We start from the raw sequence: 17,340 nt of genomic DNA on the forward strand, positions 1-17,340 counted from the left end.
TCGATGCTCTTTTAAGAATGTCTTTTGGAGACTTGTTTCAGTTTTGGAGGCCTGGATGTGGTTGACTCTTAGGAGGAGTTTTAAAGGATCGTTGTTGGATATGGCTTGTTGGTGAATTTTTCTCGTCCTAGTTATGGCTAGGCATCATTTTGAGGAATTGTAATTCCAGTGATTGGGTATGGAATGAAATTGAGGAATTTTGATTTAGCCTGGTATTGCCAAGCACGGTTTTGAGAGACTCTTTTTTTTATGACCATGGATGTCAGAATTTTGATGTGTATGCCATGTGGTGGACTTGTTTTTTGAGGACTTAGTTATCTATGATAGGGATGTGGATCTGATGTTTGATTTCAGTGTAGTTTTGTAGTTGGTCTGTTTTAGGGAGTTATGTGGGACTTTCGATGAAATGTCTTGTATTGAGATTCGTTTTGATTCATGGTGGTGTTGATTTATCTGGCAGGCTTTGGATTTTTGATTGATATTGTTAATCGGAGTGTTTTGAGCTATTGGAGTTGTTGGTTTTGTTATATTGAGGATTTAAGACCTTAAGCGTAGCGGTGCCTATGTAATAGCCCTAATTTTAAAAAGGATATCCCGGGGATTTTAATTTAGTAGTTAATTGCATTTTATTTGATTATGTGTGATTAGTTGAATTAATTTGATTATTTAATTGTTTAAGTGTTTTAATTAGTAAATTGATTATTTAATTGTTTAAGTGTTTTAATTAGTAAATTGATTTAATTGTTTTAATTTAATTGAGTTAATTGTTTTGATTTAATTTATTTAATTATAGTTAATTATTTAAGTGGTAAATTTATTTGTTTTGTTTAATTTGGTTTTCACGGGACTGTATGGGACACATATAGTTTTATTAGGGTTTCAGTTTATAGCTGGCAATGTATATATCATAGGTCGGTTTATGGGCCAAGGAAGGCTTTGTCTCTATTAAACAAGGATTAGGGTTTGGGATTTGTACGCCTATATATATACATGCTTCTTGGTATTAAGGATTGGAAAAAAAGACTCTACTCGCGTAACATAAAAACAGAGAGATACAGAGTGAGGTTTTGAGAGAACAGATTTTGTTTGGTATGGGATTCGACGGGGATTTCAGGGTTGGACCTAGGAGAAGGGAAGGGCAGAGGTATTAGGACGCTAGACAGTGTTGCAGTGGTTACCGGACATTGGGAAGACGGTGACAAGTTTTGAGTCCAAAACTTCAGGCAAGTTCTTTTCTTCCTCCTTCCCGTTGGCCTGTGTTCTGTGCACCTAGACATACTCTAGGGTTTTAATGGATCAATAATTGAATTAAGCATGTTTTTATATGTCAATTTAACCTTATCTTTGCCTTGAATAAATTCGGTGATGGGTTTTTGAAAGTTCATTACAGTAGTTGTTTTTCCTAAGCATGATTTGTCTGTGGAACTTGTAGTTTTTGTTTTTAATTTCAACTGTTGTAAACACTCCATAGGGATTATACTGGACATAGTTAGGACCCTTGGGAATAGTCTAAAACTAAATAGAACGGGTGGGAAGCGGCCGGCGTTGAAGAAGAAGGTCGCAGAAGTCACAGACGGCTCTCAGAGAGGGAGAGAGCCGGCTCCATGGAGGTGGGAGCCGGCTCCCCCCTAGTGTAGAGCCGGCTCTACCCAAGTAGAGCAGGCTCCAATAAAAATTGGAGCTGGCTCCACCTTTGTTCATAACCTGTTCTCGCTCAGTTTGCTTCCGGAAGGTGTTTAATGCACTGTTTGAAGCTGTTGTGTGTTTGAACTGTTAAAAAAATATATATATATTGGGACTTGCCATAGTGATTAAGAAGTTAACTTTGGGTATTAATAGAACTTTTAATTGATTAAAGTTTACCTCTAAATTAACGGAACAAACTGTATAAAATTTATGCACATTGTACACGATTAAGGGATGGAAGAAGACTTAATTGCTCAAGCTTATTTTTGAGCATTCCAGTGGGATCTAATATGTTTATAAATTGTTCTGAATACATTATAGGGTCATTTATGTATTGAAGTTGACCTATGTATGCTTTAGAGGCTAATTGTTGAAATAGTAAATACTTTCTGCAATGATATGAATTATCGTTTGGATTTTTAATTGCTAGAACATCAAATATGTTCCTGTAATTATTTGGATAATGTTTTGGAATGTAAATTACTAAATTATGATTTCTATATTGTAATTGGCATTGATATGGAGGATTATATGCACCGGTATGGGACGGTGGCATACTAGGGATGGTTTAGCTTCAAAACGCTAAGACCTAACCTAATGGATTAATGGAATGGATTGTAAGATATCGAATCCTAATTGTGACTAAGTCAGGTCAGCTGTAACCAAGTTGGATGACTTCCTGGATTAATGGATGGTAGTTAAGCCATATCAACTGAATAAGTTGAGTGACTAACTAGTTGATTTATTGTAAGTCAGTTTAATAAATAGTTGAACTGCTTGCCCTGGATTTGGACGGACTTTATATATGTGTTTATGGTACCACGAGTTGAGCTTGAGTCTCAGACTCGTTGGTTAGGGTGCGTATATGCAGTGGATGCGTAGCTGGTTATAATAGGTTGAGGTGTACCCTGTTAGGTCTAGGTGCTCATGCCCACCTTTGGGTGCGTATTCGCATATTGCCTTCTATTCAGGTTGAGACCCCTATTATAGACTAGCGAATGTCCCTTAGTGTGGATATATTTATACGTATGGACTAGATAGATATTGTGAGGTGTCTACGGTGTATCTGCGTGTCGGGTCACTGTATGGATTGCAGTTAGATTAGAACTTGCTCGTGGGTCTGACCCACTCCTTTATTATTCTTTTCAGGTACAGGACGGTTCCAGCCTTAGAGCTTGATCGTGCTTGTCGAGGATAGTCTCACTTTCATCGGATTACGTAGGACTTCCCCCGATGTTTGTAGTATTATCTATTTTCAGTTTCAGTTTCAGTTGAATTTTTAGTTAGGGGTCCATCAGTGGATTCCCAAGTTGTAACTTTGAAGTTTTGGAGGATTGGAGTTTTAAATTTTCAGTTACACATGGAGAATTTTACTATTATTATTTCTTTCAGTTTTATTCTATCTTTATTGGTTTTGTCATCTGTATTCGTTTTAAAATACTTTAATTGTTTGATATTCCTTCGGGTTTGGGCCTGGGCCTGACCAACCCGTGTCTCGGATCCGAGGGGTATCACAGTTGGTATCAGAGCACTCCTGGTTCAAGTGTTTCTAGGACGTTTCGTATTAAGACTTCGCGTAGCGTTTTTTTTTTATAGAGCTCATGTTTAGGATTCGTTGAATTCTTTTACGGTTCGTTTAAACTCGTACTGATGTCTGTCTTTCTATGTTAACAGCATGGTTAACACTAGAAGAGGACAGAACATGAACAGTCGACAGAGGAGAGCGGCACTTAGACAGCAGGAACGTATACAACGTCGGCAAATGGAAGAAGAGCAGCAAATGCCAGGGTTTCAGGAAGAGCAGGAGGAAGTTCAACAGACTTAGGATCGGGACAGAGATCCAGAGATTCCTCTACACCTCAATGACCTTGTTGCTCGGGCTATAGAGGCTGGGGTAACAGCTGCACTCCGGAACCAACCACAGGTTCAGCAGGCACCTGTACCAGCACTAGTGGTTCAGACAGATTATTGGGGAAAGGCAAGGAGCTCTTTCACAAAGGGGAGTCCACCTGTGTTCGCAGGCTCCACCGATACGAGCAGCTCACCAGTAGAAACAAGACATTGAGCGTCATCTTCGTTTGGTTCAGTGCACGGAGGTTCAAAAGCAGATGCTTGCTACTTTCAAGTTAGTTGGGGATGCACTACAGTGGTGGGAGTCAGTTACCACCCCAGAGGAGAGGATGACATTGACTTATAAGGAGTTCAGTGCTCGCTTTGAGGAGAAATATTTTCCCTATGCAGTTAGGGCAGCTATGAAGACCGAGTTTCTAAGTCTGCAGCAGGGAAACATAACAGTGGCAGAGTATGAGCAGCAGTTCACACGCTTGTCTCTCTTTGCACCAGATGAGGTGGATACAGAGGAGAAGAAGCGTAATAGTTTCGTCAAGGGATTGATGTGGTCTATCAGGAGAGCTATTACAGGTAGTCCAGCCTATACTACCTATGCTCAGGTGGTAGACGCTGCTCTACAACAATATCAGTTGACTGTGGACATCAGACAGGCTCGTGGTGAGAAGCGGGGTGATAAAGACTCTACTAATCAGTCAGCTGAAAAGGGGAATGGCAATGGTCACCGGCAAAATGACAAAGGCAAGTTCCAGGGACAACAACCTTGGAAGAAGCACAAGGGTGGTTCAGATGCTCATCGGAATGGGGCACCTATTCAGAGGCAACAGAATGGGGGACCACAGGCAGGACAGGGTCAGCCACAGGCTAACCGATAGAGGAGGCCATTTGGTACTTTCCAGGGTAGTTGTTACACGTGTGGAGAGTATGGTCATACCACTAGGCAGTGTCCTAAAGCAAGACAGGGACAGAGACAGTATGTGCAGCAGGGACAGAGGGCGCCAGTGGCTCTACCAGCTCCATAGGTTCCACGGATTCAGAGACAGACACATCTGGCTTTACCAGCACCGCCGCAAACTCAGGGACAGGCACTACAGCAGTTGCATTATGGCAGGGTGTATAACCCCAAGCCACAGGATGTTCAGGCACCTCAGACTATTAAGGGTAAGTTTCCTATTCATGGTTTACATGGACGTGTTTTATTTGATACGGGTGCTACACACTCATTTGTAGCTAGGACTTTTGTTGCTTTATCTGGGATGAAGACGAGGGTATGCATTAGACCTCAGGGTATTTCTACACCATTGGGTGATACAGCTATTATACATGAGAGTGATGGGCCTGTGACACTAGATATTGGCAGACTCAGATTTCTAGCCAATCTACTGGTTCTGGACATGCACACTTATGATGTGATACTTGGAATGGATTGGTTGTCTCACTACCATGCCCAAGTTGATTGTTTTGATAGATCTATTATTTTTACCATACCTGGTCAGGATATGTATGTAGTAGCTATGCCACGTTCTAAAGGAGGCGGTAGCACCTATTTGTTCTATGTGGAGGAGGAAAAGGATGAGGGGGTTACTGTGTCATTGGATAACATACCAATTGTACAGGATTTTCCGGATGTATTTCAGGAGATTCCAGGGTTGCCACCTAGTCGCGAGATTAATTTTGTGATAGACTTAGCTCCAGGCACTGCACCTATTGCTAGGGCACCCTATAGGATGGCACCGGTAGAGATGAGAGAGCTGAGGGATCAAATTCAGCAGTTACTCAGTCAGGGTTTTATTCGTAGGAGTACATCACCTTGGGGAGCACCGGTTCTGTTTGTGAAGAAGAAGGATGGTTCGCTTCATCTATGTATTGATTACAGGGAATTGAACAAGGTTATGATTCGTAACAAGTATCCTTTGCCCAGGATTGATGACTTGTTTGATCAGTTAAGGGGAGCCAAATACTTCTCCAAGATTGATCTGCGTTCTGGGTATCATCAGCTGAGGGTTAGGGAACAGGATGTTCCTAAGACAGTGTTTCTCACGAGATATGGTTCTTATGAGTTTCGTGTTATGCCGTTTGGGACGACTAATGCACCTGCAGTGTTCATGGACTTAATGAATAGAGTCTTCCGGGCTTATTTGGATCAGTTTGTTATTGTCTTTATTGATGACATCTTGATCTATTCTCGGTCGGAGGACGATCATGCTAGACATCTTTGCATAGTCTTGCAGACGCTTCGTGAACACCAGTTATATGCCAAGTTCGAGAAGTGTGAATTTTGGCAGCGGGAGGTAAAATTTCTGGGTCACGTGGTGTCAGAAAAGGGGATCGCAGTGGATCCGGCCAAGGTTTCGGCGGTGGTTGAATGGGGACAGCCTACATCACCTACAGAGATTCGGAGTTTTCTCGGTCTAGCAGGATATTACAGGAGATTCATCCAGGGGTTCTCCAAGATAGCAAGACCACTCACTTATCTAACCAAGAAGGGTGTATAGTTCGTATGGGATGAACACTGTCAGCGAGCTTTTGGTGAGCTGAAAAGGAAGCTGACTTCTGCACCGGTTCTGGCTACTTCGCAGAGCGGGATAGAGTATCTTGTTTACACGGATGCTTCATTGCAGGGTCTTGGATGTGTATTGATGCAGGAAGAGCGATCGATTTCTTATGGATCTCGAAAACTTAAGCCTCATGAGCTTAATTATCTAACACATGATTTGGAGTTGGCAGCAGTGGTTTTTGCCTTGCGTATTTGGAGGTATTATCTGTTGGGTGAGTCCTTCAGATTATTCAGTGATCACAAGAGTCTGCAGTACTTGTTCACTCAGTGAGAGCTGAATATGAGACAGCGCAAATGGTTGGAGTTTGTAAAAGACTATCATTTTTTAATACAAGACCATCTAGGGAAAGCGAATGTGGTGGCGGATGCACTCAGTCGCCGACCTGTTGGTAGTCTTTCTGCTCTATTCGCTATTGAGTGGAATGCTTTGAAGAATGTAGATGAGTTGTCAGACGCTTTTATGGCTTGCATGGTGGTTACACCTTCCATCATTCGCAAGGTTTTACAAGCACAACTCACCGATCAGCAGTGTGTCGACAAGGTCGCCGAGATAGCTTCCGGAGAGGTTCCATTCTACTATGTTGGGGCTGATGGAGGTTTAAGGTACAAGGGACGGTTAGTGGTACCTTCTGTTGATAATTTGAGGAAGGATGTGATGACTGAGACTCATCACTCTGAGTTCTCTGTTCATCCAGGAGGCGATAAGATGTATCAAGATATGAAGCGGCAGTTTTGGTGGGCAGGTATAAAGAGGGACATTGCTCTTTTTGTTTCTCAATGTAGTACTTGTCAGATGGTTAAGATTGATCATCAGAGGCCGCCAGGAGCTCTACAGTCACTACCAATTCCGGAGTGGAAATGGGAGAGCATATCTATGGATTTTGTGGAAGGGTTGCCAAATTCTTTCAAGGGGCATAATTCTATATGGGTCATTGTGGATAGGTTGACCAAGTCAGCTCATTTCTTGCCTATTTGCACTGACTACACTTCGGAGCAGTTGGCGAGGCTTTACATTTCAGAGATTGTGAAGCTACATGGCATTCCATTGTCTATTATATCGAACAGGGATTCGAGCTTTGTATCTGGATTTTGGAAGAGTTTTCAGCAGGCTTTAGGTACGGAGTTACACCTTAGTACTGTTTATCATCCTCAAACTGACGGACAGACTGAGAGGGTGAATCAGATTATGGAAGATATGCTTCGGTCGTGTGTTCTGGATTTCAAGGGCCACTGGGAGGAATATTTGCCACTCGTGGAGTTTGCTTATAACAATAGTTTCCAGAAGAATATTGGGATGGCACCTTTTGAGGCGTTATATGGTCGACCGTGTCGATCACCTGTTTGTTGGATGGAGGTTGGAGAGAATCGATTCTTAGGTCCTGAGTTAATCAAGGATACCTCTGAAAAGATTGCTCTTATTCGAGATCGCATGCGTACTGCCCAAAGTAGGCAGAAGAGCTATGCTGATCGTCGCAATCGTGCTTTGGAGTTTCAGGTTGGGGATCAGGTTCTTCTTAAAGTATCTCCTATGAAGGGTGTTATGCGCTTTGGGAAGAAAGGGAAGTTGTCTCCACGGTTTGTCGGTCCATTCATGATTACGGATCGAGTTGGAGCTGTTGCTTATCGGTTGGCACTGCCGGATAATTTGGACCGCGTACACAACGTATTCCATGTGTCCATGTTGCGGAAATTTTTGCGCGATGAGGATCGATATCAGCATATTGATGTTGGGGAGATTGAGTTGCAGCCGGATGCAACTTATTTAGAGCCACCATGTCGTATTGTCGACCGTCGGGATCAAATCCTTCGTAATAAGGTTATCCCATTAGTTCGTGTGCAGTGGAGTCATCACAATGAGGCTGAGTCTACTTGGGAACGGGAGGATGTCATTCGCTCGCAGTTTCCTGAAATACTGGAAGAAGGTAAGAGCGAATTCCGAGGACGGAATTCCTTTTGTTAGGGGGGAAGAATGTAATACCCCTAATTTTAAAAAGGATATCCCGGGGATTTTAATTTAGTAGTTAATTGCATTTTATTTGATTATGTGTGATTAGTTGAATTAATTTGATTATTTAATTGTTTAAGTGTTTTAATTAGTAAATTGATTATTTAATTGTTTAAGTGTTTTAATTAGTAAATTGATTTAATTGTTTTAATTTAATTGAGTTAATTGTTTTGATTTAATTTATTTAATTATAGTTAATTATTTAAGTGGTAAATTTATTTGTTTTGTTTAATTTGGTTTTCACGGGACTGTATGGGACACATATAGTTATATTAAGGTTTCAGTTTATAGCCGGCAATGTATATATCATAGGTCGGTTTATGGCCCAAGGAGGGCTCTGTCTCTATTAAATAAGGATTAGGGTTTGGGATTTGTACGCCTAAATATATACATGCTTCTTGGTATTAAGGATTGGAAAAAAAGACTTTACTCGCGTAACATAAAAACAGAGAGATACAGAGTGAGGTTTTGAGAGAACAGATTTTGTTTGGTGTGGGATTCGACGGGTATTTCAGGGTTGGACCTAGGAGAAGGGAAGGGCAGAGGTATTAGGAGGCTAGACAGTGTTGCAGTGGTTTCCGGACTTTGGGAAGACGGCGACAAGTTTTGAGTCCAAAACTTCAGGCAAGTTCTTTTCTTCCTCCTTCCCGTTGGCCTGTGTTCTGTGCACCTAGACATACTCTAGGGTTTTAATGGATCAATAATTGAATTAAGCATATTTTTATATGTCAATTTAACCTTATCTTTGCCTTGAAAAAATTCGGTGATGGGTTTTTGAAAGTTCATTACAGTAGTTGTTTTTCCTAAGCATGATTTGTCTATGGAACTTGTAGTTTTTGTTTTTGATTTCAACTGTTGTAAACACTCCATGGGGATTATACTGGACATAGTTAGGACCCTTGGGAACAGTCTAAAACTAAATAGAATGGGTGGGAAGCGGCCGGCGTTGAAGAAGAAGGTCGCAGAAGTCACAGACGGACAGACGGCTCTCAGAGAGGGAGAGAGCCGGCTCCATGGAGGAGGGAGCCGGCTCTCCCCTAGTGTAGAGCCGGCTCTAGGAGGTGTAGAGCCGGCTCTACCCAAGTAGAGCAGGCTCCAATAAAAATTGGAGCCGGCTCCACCTTTGTTCATAACCTGTTCTCGCTCAGTTTGCTTCCGGAATGTGTTTAATGCACTGTTTGAAGCTGTTGTGTGTTTGAACTATTAAAAAAATATATATTGGGACTTGCCATAGTGATTAAGAATTTAACTTTGGGTATTAATAGAACTTTTAATTGATTAAAGTTTACCTCTAAATTAACGGAACAAACTGTATAAAATTTATGCACATTGTACATGATTAAGGGATGGAAGAAGACTTAATTGCTCAAGCTTATTTTTGAGCATTCCAGTGGGATCTAATATGTTTATAAATTGTTCTAAATACATTATAGGATCATTGATGTATTGAAGTTGACCTATGCATGCTTTGGAGGCTAATTGTTGAAATAATAAATACTTTCTGCAATGATATGAATTATCGTTTAGATTTTTAATTGCTAGAACATCAAATATCTTCCTGCAATTATTTGGATAATGTTTTGGAATGTAAATTACTAAATTATGATTTCTATATTGTAATTGGCATTGATATGGAGGATTATATGCACCGGTATGGGACGGTGGCATACTAGGGATGGTTTAGCTTCAAAACGCTAAGACCTAACCTAATGGATTAATGGAATGGATTGTAAGATATCGAATCCTAATTGTGACTAAGTCAGGTCAGCTGTAACCAAGTTGGATGACTTCCTAGATCAACGGATGGTAGTTAAGCCATATCAACTGAATAAGTTGAGTGACTAACTAGTTGGTTTATTGTAAGTCAGTTTAATAAATAGTTGAACTGCTTACCCTGGATTTGGACGGACTTTATATATGTGTTTATGGTACCACGAGTTGAGCTTGAGTCTCAGACTCGTTGGTTAGGGTGCGTATATACAGTGGATGCGTAGCTGGTTATAATAGGTTGAGGTGTACCCTGTTAGGTCTAGGTACTCATGCCCACCTTTGGGTGCGTATTCGCATGTTGCCTTCTATTCAAGTTGAGACCCCTATTATAGACTAGCGAATGTCCCTTAGTGTGGATATATTTATACGTATGGACTAGATAGATATTGTGAGGTGTCTACGGTGTATCTGCGTATCGGGTCACTGTATGGATTGCAGTTAGATTAGAACTTGCTCGTGGGTCTGACCCACTCCTTTATTATTCTTTTCAGGTACAGGACGGTTCTAGCCTTAGAGCTTGATCGTGCTTGTCGAGGACAGTCTCACTTTTATCGGATTACGTAGGACTTCCCCCGATGTTTCTAGTATTATCTATTTTCAGTTTCAGTTTCAGTTGAATTTTTAGTTAGGGGTCCATCAGTGGATTCCCAAGTTGTAACTTTGAAGTTTTGGAGGATTGGAGTTTTAAATTTTCAGTTACACATGTAGAATTTTACTATTATTATTTCTTTCAGTTTTATTCTATCTTTATTGGTTTTGTCATCTGTGATCGTTTTAAAATACTTTAGTTGTTTGATATTTCTTCGGGTTTGGGCCTGGGCCTGATCAACCCGTGTCTCGGATCCGAGGGGTATCACAACCTATGACATTGTTGTCAGAGTTTTAGGATTAGCTACCCCAACTCTCACACGATGCCTGGTTTCCGTAGTGCATTTGGTGATGATCTTTTCCCGACATTAATGTCATTTGTATCGAGAGGTTTCATGGGTAGACCTAGTGGGAGGCAAGTCATGAATTAGTACCTAGTACTGTCATGTTACCTTACTGACGAGTAAGTGTGGGCGGGTTATGGTCGCTATTCGTACTGCCACATTGTCTTTGTTGTGTACCCTGATTTGATACGTGGTTATCTTGGAGTTCTTTTGGTGGTTGTTTTTGGATCGGTATGATGGTTCATCAGGAGAAATGCTTATGGTTGTTGTCATCCGTTCCTTTGTCCAACCTTGGGTTCTTTGTACGTGACTTTTGACTAATCGTGTGACCGTGTAGTCAATTTCCTTTTGAGAGGTTGTCCTATCGTAAGCACGTGGGTGCGAATGACATTGGTTTGTACGTTGTCTTTCAGCTTTGGGATTGTTTTTGTAGCACGTTGTGTGGGGTACTCGAAGATGTACTCCGTAGTTATCCCGGTTTCACCTTTAGTTTCTTAGGGCTGGATTTCGGGGACGAAATCCCTTTAAGGTGGGAAGGTTATAATGACCAGGTCATTTTCATTTCTTTCCCTTTATTCAAATTTTGCAGATAAATTTTTTTCATTCTCTTTTCCTTTTCGGGTTCGATTTCCCGCCTCTTAGTGTCGTCTCGAGTGCTCGAAAATGGTTTCTGAGACTCTTTCCTTTGGATTGACAACTTCTTTTGAGGACCGAGTCATTTCCACATTTTTTGTTTTTTTGACATTATTCATTTTTTCGTCTTTTCCCTTTTTCGTCCTTTAGTCGTTTTTCATTTTTCCTTATTTAACCTCACTTTTTGTACTCGGATTTGATTCCGGCTTGGCATACGTCCATGATATTTAAATTCCATGACATTTACATTTTTACTTTGGTAGAAATGCATATTAAATGCATACTTTCCTTGTAAAAGTCATGAAAAACATGACTTTTTGTAATTATCCATAACTTGAGGGGTTTTTGGGTAATTAAAGTAATTATTTTTTGTCTTAGGGATCATTTTGCAAATTAAATTGGAAGATATTTTCAAAAATGACCTTTTTGCAATTTCTGAAGAATGTGACAAGTGTCACATTCCTATGGTGCCACTTGTTGATTTTGTGGTGAAACCACTTGAAGACTTAATCTCATGACACATGAAGGGTGGAGATTCACCCACTTGTTGCCCTAGGATTGATGCACTTGTTGGCATGGATGGTTGACAAGTGTAGGGTTAATTTTTAATCTTGGAAGCTTACTTGGATTCATGACAAGTGTAGGACTCACCTTTAGTCTTACATTAGTGTGTGTGTGTGAGGTAGTGCAAGAGCACCTAGTGAGTGGAGAAGCCCATCAATTTAGCTTAGGGTTTACACATTTTAATTCATTCATCACTTTCCTCTCAAGAATCCTAAGGAAGCCACCATTGGAGAAAAGCTTGAATAGTAGTTTTGACTTCATTTTTTGTGCCCTTTCACTCACCTTAGAACTTTGAACTTGGAATACTTTTTATTCCCCTCATCCTTCTCTTCAAAACCCTTGAAGGATATAGCCTAACTCCTAGTTTTGCTTTGGTATTTAGAGATTCAATTCTCTAGTGAGGTATTGATCTATTATTTTAAAGTATTTTTATGTCATTATTGAGTGTTTTACATGCATGGAAGAGAAGGACTTGTATTTTGCCCTTAAACTGTTTTAACTTGAAATTAATCTTGTCAAATTAAATATAGAATATGTTTTTCCTTATTGAATATATTGTTGCTATGTGTAAGGAATTGCACACTTTGTATTTGACATCTTACATGCCATAATATTTGTGAATTTTGAGCAGGTATTGTATAAGTTTCCAAAATTTGGATTGTGCTTGGTAAATAGTTGATATCTTGTATATACATGTTGATATATATACGTTGTTGCACAATTTGTTGATTTTGGAAACTTGGGGATGTCGTTGTTTGGCTACGGCTAGGACTTGTTTCTAGTACGGGGGATTGTCCCTCTATACAGTCTAGTGCGCACATAGGGAGGTTACCCATGGGTTAGTAACCCTAAAGTAACTATGTTGTCGGTCTGATCTGGCGTGACGTCCGAGTATCCACTTTGTTTGATTTTGTATTTCATTTCAAGTTAATAACTAGATGATATCGTAACTTGTTGTTCCTTATTTGATTTCCTATTTTGAGCTTAAGATGTAGCTTTGTGAAAGCATACTTCATGCATTGTATTGGAAGTTCCATTGTTGGTTAACTTGCATCGATATCATAATTTGTGTTTTGATGTTCAAATGTAGTTTAAGAATGACCTTATAGATTCATTTTGAACATAGATGTTAGGTGGCATGACCCACATTTGTTGTTTTCGTATTTTGGATTTCAAGTTGAAGACTTTGAGAATCTATATCTTATTACCTTGTATAACATGTTTCTATGTTGTTTGAATTGTATGAACAATGTGATTATGATAGAAATGATCTAGGTAGCTTAGGATGCTCCCTAGGTCTCATCTTGACAAAGACGTTAGGTGGCATGAGCCTCTTTAATATGTTTCACCATAAGGTGATAAAATTGTAAAATGTTAGGTCGATGCATGCTCATCTCCTACTAATAGCTTTATGTTACTCACCCCTACGATACTGGGGCATATTTCAGGTACAGGACTTAGGATTTGAAGATTCCATTGCTCCTTGGATGGCTTACAGTTTCTAAGTTTCTATTTTATGCAAGTGTTAGCATAAGATGCCTCTTTGTAGCCTTATTTGTTTAAACTTGTATTCGTTGATTCGTATATGTAGAGTGTACGTAAGTGCACTCTTTTCAACGTATTTAACATGTATGAGATGAGGTCGGAGGCCAATGACATGTATCTCATTTTCTATGCACTTTTGTTTTCAAAGTTTATTATGAAAATATTGGAAAATGTTAAGTCATTGCTTCATAACTTTCGCATCGGGTGTTGGAATTTCATATCTTTTCTGCCCGGACTCAGAATCAGACGATTCTTGAGTTTAATTTTGTTCATTTTTCGTTGTCCTTCCAATGGTGTGCACGGTGGCTCCCTTTTCAGTGAGAAATGACCATTTTGCCCTTAGTTCATCTTTTTTCGGGTCAGGCATTCTTGCTACATTTGCTTGGCTCATTTGAGTTCCGTGGCTTTATAGAGAGTCATTTTGGGGCCTTAGGGATGATGTACATCTCTTGAGGTCATTTGGCTTCTTTCGCTTCTGCATTTCGGGTTCGTTATCGGGTCAACTTCCGGTTCATCACTAATGCACCGGGTTGAGAAATCTGGGTCGTTACAGAAACGGTGTCGTACCAAGCCGCGGCGAATTTCAACCTCAACAATTTTCATGGAATTCTTTTCACAAGCAAGGCAATTTAGGCATGTAAATCATGTAACCATATAATCATCACATATCCCCGCCATAATTCACATAAGCATGCAATATAATACATTAAAGGCACATAGAGTATGTATATCATTAACCATAAATTGCAACTTAAATTATCATGCTTCACTGTAATGTTTCTCAATTTTTTTTTATTTTTTAATTTTTCAAATTTTTTTTTCTCACCTTATTTTAAGTGACACACCGGTTAACGTATTAGGACTCTTAAAAATATATTATATACTACAATAATTCAGGCATTCACCAGCGTTCTCTTTATGACCGGCGTGCATGAAAAGAACTACTACCTTTGTCCCAAAAATAGTATCATGTTTCGAAAATCATGTTAGTTCAATTTGTAATAGTTACAGCTCTTTAAAAGTGACACTTTTGTGAGATGGAGGGAATATTTTTTTGTTGAAAAATTTGGTGCTAATATTATTTCACTTTACTACTGTTTCTAACTTTACCAATTTGCTGACTTCTCATCTAACTTTACCATTTTACTCATCTGAAAAAAAGCCCTATCTGTATATCCTCACCCGTCTCTCCTCCGCTCCGTCTCGATCTCTCACTGCTCAATCTCCATTTCTCAGCTGAAGCCCTTGATTGATGTTTGCTAACCCGTCTCTCTTTCGGTATTATCTCATCTGAGATTACAAAGTTGAAGCCCTAGGTTTCTCTTCAGGCCGTCTCTCCTCTGTCTCAATCTCTCACCAGTTACTCGATCTCCAAGAGCTGTTAATGTATGTCATTTCGAGATCTTACTCACTAGCTTTTCCTCCCAAAACGTTCTCGCTGAAGCCTCTCTCAGGTACCTCTCTGTTTCATTTTAATTTCTTCGTGGTTTCGTTGTTTTATTTCTCACTGATCATTCATTTTACACAATTCTAGGGTTAGTCGTGCTTGTTTTTTATTCAGTAGACCCATAGAATGATGGGTCTGTTTTAGTTTTACTGCATCTGTTGGATTCTCAGATGATTGAATTTTATTGTGGTTCATCAAATTAGGGTTTTTTAAAATTTTCATGTCAGTAGTAAACAATATGATTGTTCAAGATTATTAAAGTTCATTCATTTAGAATTAATGGGTTTCATCAGTTCAGTTCAGTGATTTTTATAGTTGAATTTTGAGTCTTTAGTGTTTTAATATAAGAATGTAGTCATTTTTGGATAAACGAGCTTTTACAGTTCAGGTTGAACAAAGTAGAAAATTGAGATAATAATTCTCAATTATGAATGTCATTGTATTTTGGATCAATGGTTTTTGTTCAATTTTTTGACGGGTTTGGTTTTTGTATTTTGGAATTAGATGTGATGTTTTTTTTTTTTTGTTCAATTTTTTGACGGGTTTGGTTTTTTTTTTTTTTTTTTTTTTGATAAATAACGGGTTTGGTTTTTGTATTGCGGGAAAATTTGGAGCTCCAATATTATTTCACCATTTTGTTTCTAACTTTACCATTTTATCTTATATAACTTAAAACATTGTTTCGTCTGACCATTTGTTTCAGTTGTTTCATCTAACTTAAACTATTATCTCATCGTCAAATTGAAGCCCTAGCTGTATCTTCAGGCCGGCCGTCTCTCCTCTGCTCTATCTCAATCGATCAAGCCGTTTCTCAGCTGCAAGAGCCGTTCTCCTCTTCTCTTTCTCGATCTCTCACCAGCTGCTCGATCTCCATTTCTCAGCTGAAGCCCTTGATTGATCAGGCTGTTTCTCTGCTGCAAGGCTAAACTGTCTCTCTTCAAGCCGTCTCGCCTCTGCTCGATCTCCATAACTCTCAGGCAACTTTTTTGCTTGTGATGGTTAGAGAATTTTCTGCCCCTTCACTCTCTATATGTATATAGGAATAAAATAGAACATTACTTTAATTTATGCACATTATATATCAAAAGAACTCGAAATATTTCACATCAAATTATACAAAATTTAGTTAGAGATTCGAATGGAAGACCTGATACCATGATCTGGTCCACAAGTTATTTCTGTGGCTTGCACCTTCTTGGACCCACTCACAATAGATATACAATCATCACCTTTAAATACATTAATTAATTAGGAACTTTATCAATTAGAAACATATATGTGTATTAGAAGTATTTGGATGAGTTATGTTTTGAAGTGTACCTGTTCCAATAACACAGCTTTTAATCTGGATGTTTTGGGTGTTTGTGACATGAATTCCATCAGTGTTGGGGCTATTCTTGGGTGCTGTCACCATGAGATTAGAAGCTACAACATTCACACATTTCTCAAAAGAAATGTGAATTTGTTGTGCATCTTCAATCTTCAGCTTTTTCACTATCAAGTTCTTGCAGTTGTAGAAGGTTAAAGCCTGCCAAATCAAATTTTCTCAATTTATTCCGTAAATAATTGTGGAACTAACTAAAAATTAGAATAAAAAGCACTTTATTCTTTCTTTTTGTAGTGGGCCCAATAGGGCATAGAGCCCAACAAGGGAAATTGGCCCAAACTAGAATAGTAGAACCATAATAATTTTGATATATACATGCCCTTTTTGTTTTTGTTTTTGTTATTTTTTTTTAAAATTTTTTTTTTTTTTTTTTGTGCAGAAAAGCATAAAAGATCTTCAAGCAAGCCAATACTCTGACTCGCCTATTGGCAGTTCCGATGATTTGTACTCCGTTGTGAGGGGAGAAGAGAGAAGGGGTCGTGTGCGGATGTTTGGCTTGGGGCCTACACCAAGCAATGTTTGGGGGCCCTCTCCTAGTAAAGCTGAACTCATTAACAAAGCCAAAAAATCTGATGAGGAGGCACATGCTAACGTGTAGAGTTGCAGGATACAATTTCAAAAATGCAAGCTGACTATGACGATAAATTGGAAAATTTACGAGCTGATTATGACGACAAATTGGAAAATTTACAAAAATAAGTGGCTATGCTAATGCAGATGCAACAACGAAATTCTAGTGGATAGGTATATTTATTATTAGTTTTACTCTTTACTGAATATAAGTTTACTTATGCCAAGATTTCATGTATAATTTTGTTTTGTTATTTTGAAGGGTTCTGATTCTTCAAATGTTCCTAGAGAATCTCCAAATTCAATTTCTAGTCGTGCCAATTTAGTTAAGGTTATGACTTTAATTTCTTTTTTTTTTAAATTCCATTATATTTTATTCAAATACCCCTAATTTCT

The 17,340-nt window shown here is 39.1% G+C and overlaps 1 long non-coding RNA gene across 2 annotated transcripts; it reads left to right on the plus strand.

Annotated features, from left to right (window-relative positions):
- Positions 1-14,646: 14,646 nt before the first annotated feature.
- LOC132285275 (uncharacterized) lies at positions 14,647-17,305 on the plus strand. 2 transcript variants are annotated; one of them, XR_009472497.1, is made up of 3 exons: positions 14,647-14,994; positions 15,691-15,985; positions 16,754-17,305. It is a non-coding gene; the product is annotated as an uncharacterized LOC132285275 (long non-coding RNA). The 2 variants fall into 2 exon arrangements; XR_009472496.1 differs by having other exon boundaries at positions 15,735-15,985.
- The last annotated feature ends 35 nt before the right edge of the window (positions 17,306-17,340 follow it).

This window comes from Cornus florida, unplaced genomic scaffold, assembly GCF_030987335.1.
Source record: "Cornus florida cultivar Cherokee Brave unplaced genomic scaffold, ASM3098733v1 CherokeeBrave_3.0.0_Hap2_Chr11, whole genome shotgun sequence".
Lineage (NCBI taxonomy): Eukaryota > Viridiplantae > Streptophyta > Magnoliopsida > Cornales > Cornaceae > Cornus > Cornus florida.